Consider the following 9476-nt stretch of genomic DNA (forward strand, 5'->3'; position numbering starts at 1 on the left):
TCACCAGGTTTGCAGAGGACAATAATTATGTAGCTTACAATGTTTGAAAATATTGCCTAAATCTCTCTCCCACATGTTGTTTGTGATGGAAAACAATTACACAAAGGATTCTTTTTCTAAGCTGCCTCTGATTCAGATTTGCCTGATGAATGGTCTTTATACCGAACCCAGAGCATTTGTTCCAAGTAAATTATATGCCACTGCAAATGCAAAAGGTCTGCTTCACAATGTTTATTGGGATAAATTAAATCTTCTAAGGATGGTAAACAGAAGGCCTCAATAATTATTCACTTCTGTATAGTTTAAACTGAAAAGGATGTTGCAGTTAGGAGGATGGAGATGAGGCAAACAACACTCCCCTCATTGTGTTAACAACATAAGAGGTACAATAGGGAAATTTAATTTGATACTGATCTACATGAGGCACAACACAGCAACACAGTTTCAAATGCTACTTTTCTAATGGCAGCCTTTGAATTGCAAATCTCTACCAAATCCACCTGAATCATTACTTGAACGCGTTCCCAATCAAGTCAAGGAGTTCTCTCGTTGGCTTCCAGAGGGTCAGGAGGAGGTTCTGCCTCCTTGTGCTTTCAGGAGGTAGACATAAAATCCGATGGATGCTTTCCTTGGGGAAGACTTCATCCTGCAAGGTGACTGGCACGCAGGCAGCTTGACAAAAAGGATGCTGCTGGCCTTTGCTGCAGCGAGCCCAATTTCTCCTTGCACTGAAAGGTCAAATCCCAGAATAGTCTGCAGCCCTTTTGTAAGTGCTTTGCTCAGAAGGGATACTTTCGTCAGTTGGCAGCGATTTGAAAACATTCTGTCTCTTCTGTGGGCCATCCAAAGTGTGACAGTCTTTCATTTACTGCTGTTGGGCCCCTGAAGGAAAATTGCTCTGAAGGGCAGAAAGGTGGGTGCTTCTCATTGCACCTCCAGCATCACAGAGCTGTGTGCCATGTGTCAGCATAGAAAATTCCTGGTGGCTTTTCACTTCATGTGAGAGCATCATATCTCATAGGGAAGGAAGTGCAGTGAGCCATCTTTGCACTTATAGTGTATTCTCCTTGAGACTATGAAAAATATATGGGAGTTTTTAAGGATGTTGGTTCATTAGTTTATGATCTAGTTAAATATAAAATTGGATCCTGAATGTTTACAACACAAGTTGTCAGCTCATTTTAGCTGATCTAGCAGTTCATTCTTGTAACTGCTGGAGTATTTCTAACTTTCTAGATAGTTAAAACTCTCTGAAATCTCATGCATGGGTTATTCATTAATATCCCACGGGCTATTAAAATGCCCTACAGAAAAATATTATCTGTTATTCAGCTAAACTGCAGTCAGTGTTAGACTATTTCTGAAAAGAAAAAAAGAAAAAGAAAAAAAAATACTTATTTGCTTTGCTTTTAACCCTAATTTTGCATTTTAGGTGCTTGATTCACTGCAGCGTTTCTGGAAAGGTCCTCATCACTTTCCTACTCTTCTTCAGCGGTCACAGGTACTCCTTTAGCTCACATTCATGTGTACATTCCCATTCAGAAGCTGTATGATTGGGGTAATATCTGGTATTGAACACTTCTGTATTTAGACATACACAATTGCTTAGAAATACAGATGTGTTTGCAGGATTTGATGCTTGGATTGGATGATTCTAGTGGTTTTTTCCAACCTGGATGACTCTATGATCATATGATTCTACTTGAAGGCAACAATTGGCTCTTTGGTTGACCCTCCAATTCTCAGTACACCCCAGACATCTATCTTGAAAATAACGGATAAAAGACAGAGTTAGAACTTTATCTGTGTTGTGCAGCAGGGGGAGGGCAAAGAGGAAAGATCTGGGAAGGCTGTGGAGATCTATGGGCACATATACATGTGGAGGCGACAGGCCATAGAAAGTAGACGTGTGTGCTTCAGTCCTTTGAGTACTGCTAGTAAAATGCACATGAACACATACTGCATATTCACCTCTGAGGATGGCACAGATAGTATTTATGAGATGTGGATACTCTCTTTTAATTTTTGCTGCGCTTTGTAAATCAAAATATACCTCTGTTAACTCCAAGTTTTTCTCCGCTTAGCAGATGGCCAAAGGAAGCAATTATGTTGTATACTAAACAAGCAAGCTTCTCTTTGCAAAACAAGTCACTAAAATCCTTTATTTGTGAACAAGCGTTTATTAATGACCTTTTTGAATTTTACTACTGAGCCTCGCAATAATGGACGGGCATTGTTAGAAATGTAAATGTAAAGAGATAAGGAAATTTTCAGGCAAATCTATGTTTAATTTCAAAGAAAGCTGCTCTCTTCTAATGACCCTGTTTGCATGGATATCTGATAGTAAAGCTAGGGAAGGGTCACAGTAGATAAAACCTAACAGATCATTGAATGGAAAACAAATATTTATTTTCTCTTTGTCTCTTTGGGACTCATTTGCATTAAAACTGAAGCATTTCCAGAGACGGTTGGTGAAAATAAAAGCTCATTTATGCATTTAATATTAGGAAAGCTCTTTGAGATTGAGGTTGTATAAATACTGATTCCACTCCGCATCCTCGCCTTTCCAGGGAGAACACCAAGCAGAGAAAAATGATACAGACATTTGGTCTGTTGTATACCTCAAATTTACATTTTATTGCACCAATGTGTTTTTATAACTGTATCATAGATATCATCGTCACGCTTGGCTTATTTGTGAATTCCAGCTCCTATTCTCTGAAGCTATTTGTCACTTATTTTAACCTTGAGCATAGTCTCATAAACAAAACACCTCCCTCAGTCCATGTTGTCCGACTACTTGGAACACTTGGGAGTTATCTCTACCAGTCTCTCTGCTTTGGTGCTCGCAAAACCTTTAGTATTCATTCAATGTCATGAGATTCCTTTTAGAAATTAAAAGAATCCCACCACAGCAGCTGCTTTTTACTGAATGAATTGCTAGAATTTGCTCAAGTCTGGGAAACTTGAGGTCACCCATTAATTTTTTGAAAGTGTTGGACTGACAAGAGATTCACCCAAGCCCATTTTGCACTGGGATGTTCCCAGCAGAGACAAGGTTGGCCTCACCAGAATGGCATGGGCAGTACTGGTCTGTAGCAGAGCTCCGGTCCCTACATTTGGTGTCTCTGAAGGGGATACTGGCAAACAAGATGTTTGTGCCAGGATATCTTGCACTCTGTTTTATTTCTAGCATTGTTGCTTTAGACACTCAATGAAGTTAGAAAGTGTGATCATCTCACTGAGAAGGCCTCAAGGTTTATTGTCTGCTTGGTGGGAATAAGCACAGTGCAGAATTTGATTGTTTTGAAAGCTCTAATCTAGAAAGCCATACAAGCATATATTTCTTTTAAACAAGTATCTGATTTATTTTTAAGTGATCCAAGTTAAAAAGGAACTGGGATTGAAGTTGTACAGTCATTAGGAGCCCTTAATGAAATTTTATATGGAATAGCATTTCATATACAAAATAATTGTCTCTGTGTTGATTTAAGATTAACCTGAGTCTTTAGTATTCCTTTCTGAATGGCAGCTTCAGTCTTTGGATAGATTGCCTTTGAAGTCAATAGGAGAAGCCACGTGTTCATCAAAATATGGAAGTTATCTTTCTCATTAACCTTGAGAAGCTTCATCGATTACTGGCAGTAAGTAAGATCTGATGGATTTAGAAAAATAACTGCTTCAAAAACAATTTTCAAGGCATATTTGACAATGAGTGAAATGAAGCCACTAAAGTACAGGATGGAGATGAATTGGTGCAGCTAGCTCAGAATTGTTTTGTATGGCAGTTCAATTAGCTTTACTGCTATGCTAAAGAAGGCAAAAATCTCCATTTTGCCATTTTCCAGTCAGAATCAGCATCTACCTGTGATGTAGAGATTAATAGAAGCAGAGAACCATCCGAGTACCACGATGACACTCCACTATGATCATTTTACTGAGAAGTCACCGTTACTGTGTTGCATTTAAACTTGAAAATGTGACTATAATGACTTGAAAATGTGATTATAATTTAACAGGGAAATGAATGCGTTCCCCATGGGTTTGCGAGATGTCAGAAGGTGTTTCTGAAGAGATTTCCATTCCACTTTTTTTACTTGAAAGGACTTTGCAAACCTTGATAACTTTAGCTGCCTAAATAGTAGTTCTGCAATCTATTAATGCTGCTTTGCCAATAGATATAACAATATTAATTTCAGCCTTGTTGAATGAGTGTTTGGAAAGTACGAAACTGACAGGTGTGGGAGGCTCTGCATTTTGAGCTTCTGAACCATTAAGGACCGCATGTTTAAACTTTAACTGGCGGAACTGCCTTCCTTTCAATTTTCTCAATATGTATTAGACACGATAATGCATTTTTTAACAAAAGGAACTGTGCTATCACTCAACTAAAGGCTTTCTAAGATTAAATGAGTGTCTGGCCTACTTTACTTTGCCTTCATCAGAGACACTAGAAATAAAAGCAGCCTCTCTGAGTGTACTGTCCATCTGTTTCCCAAGCAGATAATAACATCTTGTCTGTCCTAGCAAGTTTCAGTAGGCCCAAATATCGAAGACTTGCAACTTTTCTTGCAAGCCAAGTGTATTTCAGCTACTGTTACCTTTACTTCTGTTATGTGTCTGCTCTTTACATTCTCCAGGGGATTCGGCTACATTCTAAGCTAGAGCAGATTTCCTTTCCACTTCTGTTGCCACCATCCAGCCCACGCTAGAGCCTCTCTAGCTTTGTATCTCCTCAGGACTCCTTTCTAGTACCCTGACATATCTCTGTGATCACTCTCCTTTCATAATGTATGCATTATGAGACAAGAGAGATGCTGAAAATATGGCCCCAACCCTCCCTTGGTTGGTGTTTTTGAAGGGATGTCAGCTTTTTGTCTTGGAACAGGACAAGCCCACAGCAGTTCAGTTAATAACAAACAAACAAAAAACCCCAACAAAGGTGAGTGGTGTGCCACAGAAATGCTGGATGAATAATAATGATATAGGTATTGGTGTACTGATATAAAGAATGATGCAAAATTTTTATCCTCTATTACTTGATGAGCAGTGAGCTCCTGACATTTAAGACCTGAGCCTATGATCCTGAGGCAGAACACCCAACATATGGAGGGGTTTTCCTAAGCCAATATCATAGAGGTGACCAGTTTCAGTGGATGTGAGTGAGGCACACTTTAGCCATATGTATCCAGCTCTTCCTTCTTATTAAGATGTGACCCTTCCCCTGCTGCAGGATCATCCCTTATACTGTGATTTGCAGCAATTAATTGGTCTCATCTAAACTGACTAGCAAATCCATATACTACTGTAATTACCTGAATGTAAAATATTTAGGAAATATCTATCATGCTCTTGGAAGTCTCAGGTCATTGAAAGAAAGCCAATGAAATTGCAAACAAGCTGAAGGGATTGGATATCAGCTACATTTCCTCCCCCCTTCCCTGTTCTCTTGGCTCTTAGCATTTGTCTCTAGGGCATGACCAAATAGTGGGCATGTGTCATAAAGACATTTATCATGTAATTACAGCTTTAAGATCAGTTTCTGTTGATGCGAGATGATTACTGTGTATTTCACGCCTTTCAGGTTCCCAGCTGGGATTCAGAGATTTAAGGACATGGGATATATATATTTTTAATTTATGAGATGGCCATTTAATTAATTGGTGCATAAGAGTTCAGTCACTGACCGAATCAGAATCCTGCAAAACAGAGAGAACAAGATGTTTTATGAAGTTTCAATATTTTTGACACATAGAAGTTGGAAAAGCAAAGACCTTTGTATCCTCTCCAAGGAACAGAACGTTTCTGTGGAGCGAGAAAAATGACACATCAAATTAATTCATTGTGAAACCTGATATTAGAATAAGAATACCGTTAAAATGAGTCTATTTTAGGCTTGACTTAAAATGTATTGTTCTTCTGTGTTAGCAATAGCTCTGTGCCATTTCCATATGGCTTACATCAATACATGCATTTTAAAATCTAGGCTCAGGCATTGCGACTGCGACTCCTTCAATTCCTTTCAAGATTTTATATTGTGTTTTTATTTGACTTTGTGCTTTCAAATGCAGATCCAGTTTGACTTGAGTGGAACCCTGTCACCAAGGTGATTGTGCAGCTGGTTTTCCAATGTTTCTAATACTAAATTTCTGTGAGCTTTCTGTTCAACTCCTATTTCTTCTGATACTGGCTCAGCAATTGGATCACCCCTGTGGCCGTTTAAGGACAAGATGGTGAGCAAGCCTACGTTTTAGAGTAACTATACAGCAAAATGGTATTGCATGTCATCACACAAAAGCATTCCCGAGTGCTGGAGTTGGGTGTTCTTGCAGGCTGTTCTCCCTGGCATAGAAACACCTGTCTGGGTGCAGTCAGACCTGGGAGGCTGGGATAATTAAGTCTGAGTTCTTCTACCTGAAATAGGGTTGGCTGGCTGAGCTCCTGGACGTCGCAACTCCTGCTGTGGAGATAGTTGCTTGTAGCACCTCCAGCGCTACTGTTGCAGCTTCAGATATCATTTGTTTCCAAACAACGAGTCTCATCTTCTTGTTCTCTGGATAATGTACTTGCCTCGTGGAAGCTACTGCAGCAACATGAAAGAGAAGGGAGTTAGCACAGCTGAAGTCTGTGGCCCTATTTGATTCCTCTGCTGGAGGAAAGCTAAACATGCAAATCAGGCAGCGGCTGACGATACAGCAGGGTGCAATATACACAGGGAGGAAAACAAAGAGAGATGAGTCCTGACAGCAGAGAAATTACACCTGGCTTCATCTGAGGGCACAGACCTGGCCCCGGCTGCCCCAAGATCGCTGCACACTGCCAGCCAAGCTGTTCTCATGCTTAATTTACAGCCTACAAGGTTCATGCATCACCTAATGAAAAATCTCGATGGGAACTTTGCAGGAGAAAGTAGGACAGTTGGCACATTATTCACGTTTCAGCAGAGGAGGGGAGAGCTCCTTTTGCCATGAGAACTGACCTCGTGGTGGTTTGACCTGCACAGAGGGCTGTCATTGGGGCTTTGTGATCATTCCAATTTGGATTGCAATGTTATGTGGAGAGTAACACTGGACTCTATTATCTTGCACTGCCCTTTCCATAACTCAGTGCCATGTTTATATCACAGCAGCAGTTTGAGGAATTTGAGAAATTTCTGTGGAGGTAGTCCAGCCTTGATGCTGAGAGCTGCTTGCTGTCAGCAGCACCATTCACTCTGCATACATCTCGTGTGGGAAAAGCAATAAGAATTACCTCAAGATTACCCATGACCTCAATTAGAATTTGTTTTTTTTCCTATGAGTTGTATTATTGGTAGCTGAAATGGCTACACTACAAGTGGCCTTTTATTCACCTGCCTTCAATGGCCCAGAGGCACCAAACAACACTCCCTCCAAACTGAGATCTTCATTCTCACTGACTTCAGGTGAAGCTTCTTTCTCCCTGTGAGTACCCATCAGTTACATGTCCATTCAAGAAGCAGAGCATCACTACCCAGATCTGCAGCTGAACGCTACGGTTTTCTTGACAACACCAGTAGTTTCGCACAGTCCACATTCAGAAGTTCTTATGGACAGAATTATACTTTATCCACTTGAGCCTTCATAGTTTCCAAAATTTCACATGGTCTTTTCCAAACTCCAACATCTTACACATTTTCCAAGTTTTTTGGAGCAACCTCTCAGGCAGAAGGGTATTACTATATCTGTAGCTATAGTCCCAGGTAATTGAATTCACCTCTTCCTCAACAACTTGGCTCTGAATCATGTTCTTTTTAAATAATAAAGTGAAATATAAAATAAACATGACTACAAAATGTCTATTTTGTTTGACATGGGTCTCAGTAACAGAAAATGGGATTTTACTCTGCTAATAAGTGAGTAGAGATTGCCCTTTCCTGTGATGTACATGTGCCTCATAGGTGAATTTATCTCCCTGCATCTTAGCACTTTAAAGTAGTAACATAAAATGTTGAAGGCTCTGTGACTTAGGAATATGTCTAACTAAAAACAATTTTCTCACAAACCAATTTTCACCCTCTTTTAGAAACTGATATATGGTTAATATTTAATACCAATATATTCATGAAAAATTCAGCTGCTAATAAATGGACTTTATTTGTTTTCTACCCTTTAAATTGCCCCTGCTGCTATCTTAAAACTGTTGATAGACAGACTATCTAAGCAGAAGTAAGTATTCATTTGTTATGGGTTGTTTCATGTTTGTATAAGCTGCTTAGCTTCAGAGGTGTCTCCTAGCTTAAACTGTAGCAGGAACATCAAGCAAACAGCAATTCCTAGCTCCCACCTGCTTTTCAGAGGAATCTGCTCTCAGTACTACTTGGTGCAGAGAGGTACCTATCATGACCATCGCTTACAAGAGCGAATTCATACCAGCAAACACTTCAGTGATGTACTTGGTTTCCAGACTTATCTCATCCTTTCTACCTGCTGGCATCCCATAGAATGATGATGCAGTGTTATATGTTGTATTTATTAAAATGGAAGCATAAAAACCACACCAGAACCCAGATGCTGCATTCCTGCATGCTCTGAACTGCCTGGTCCACGGTCTTTCAAGGACAATTACACTTTTCACTTAGAAGAGAAACATCATCATTTCTACATGTTTTCTCTCATTGCATCAAAACTCACCCTTGCCCTAAGAAAGCTCACATTTAGTTCTGTGTGGAATACCCAGGCAGGTAACAAGGTGGTGTTTCTTCATTTCATCCCTCTTGGTTTTAAAAGAAAAATCTCTGTGTAACATTTCTAGCCTCATCTCTTAATAAATAAATAAATAAATAAATAAAAATAACAGGGGTAGAGAGAAGCATCAAAAGCAATTTTTCTTTTCCACATGCCAATGTGATAAACCCAGCTGTCAGGCTTTTTGCGGTGATGTGATTCAGATCCCTTCGGTGTGGGGTGTTAGCTCTGCATTTAGTCTTCCTGGACTACGATGAAGGACAGCGATTACTCCGGTGATTCAAGCTAAAAGCTGCTGGAGAGGCATTAGAATACAGGAAACGTATAGGGGAATGCAATTTCAAAGTGGATGAAAAATGTGTGAGTGGATGAACATTCAGTTAGGTAATTACAGCTTAGGTTTAGTCCTGAATTTTCTTCGTCTTCACTCCAGGGAGAGCCTAATGGCCAGACCTGAGTTTTTAATGGCAACATTTGGGCAAAAAGTATGGCTATTATGTGAGCAAATGTAGCACTTTATCCTGGAGGAATGGATATCACCTTCAGTGTCAAAAGTAAGGAAGAATCAACTTATCCATGTGAGCTATGAAAGTTTTGGGTGAGAAATCCTAGAATGGTCCTCTCTGTGGGGAGGGGAAGGAGATGCTGTCAGAAAGAGTACAAAGTGCACAGCCAGAGATGTGTGCCCAGCATTCTGTTTGTCAGTTCCATTCACCTCAGTAATGTTAGCCCAGCTTCACAACAGCAGGAGCGAAGAATCGGGTCCATAGT

General features: G+C 40.0%; 1 long non-coding RNA gene across 3 annotated transcripts; it reads left to right on the forward strand.

The window, feature by feature from the left end:
• The first annotated feature begins 1343 nt into the window (after positions 1-1343).
• On the forward strand, positions 1344-7901 carry LOC107316219 (uncharacterized). Of its 3 annotated transcripts, XR_001556240.2 has the most exons (4): positions 1344-1501; positions 3533-3644; positions 6072-6233; positions 6424-7901. It is a non-coding gene; the product is annotated as an uncharacterized LOC107316219 (long non-coding RNA). The 3 variants fall into 3 exon arrangements; XR_014948978.1 differs by having other exon boundaries at positions 6072-7901; XR_014948979.1 differs by lacking the exon at positions 3533-3644 and having other exon boundaries at positions 6072-7901.
• The last annotated feature ends 1575 nt before the right edge of the window (positions 7902-9476 follow it).

Source organism: Coturnix japonica, chromosome 8 (assembly GCF_054131305.1).
Source record: "Coturnix japonica strain WE chromosome 8, WE-NBRP24, whole genome shotgun sequence".
Classification (NCBI taxonomy): domain Eukaryota; kingdom Metazoa; phylum Chordata; class Aves; order Galliformes; family Phasianidae; genus Coturnix; species Coturnix japonica.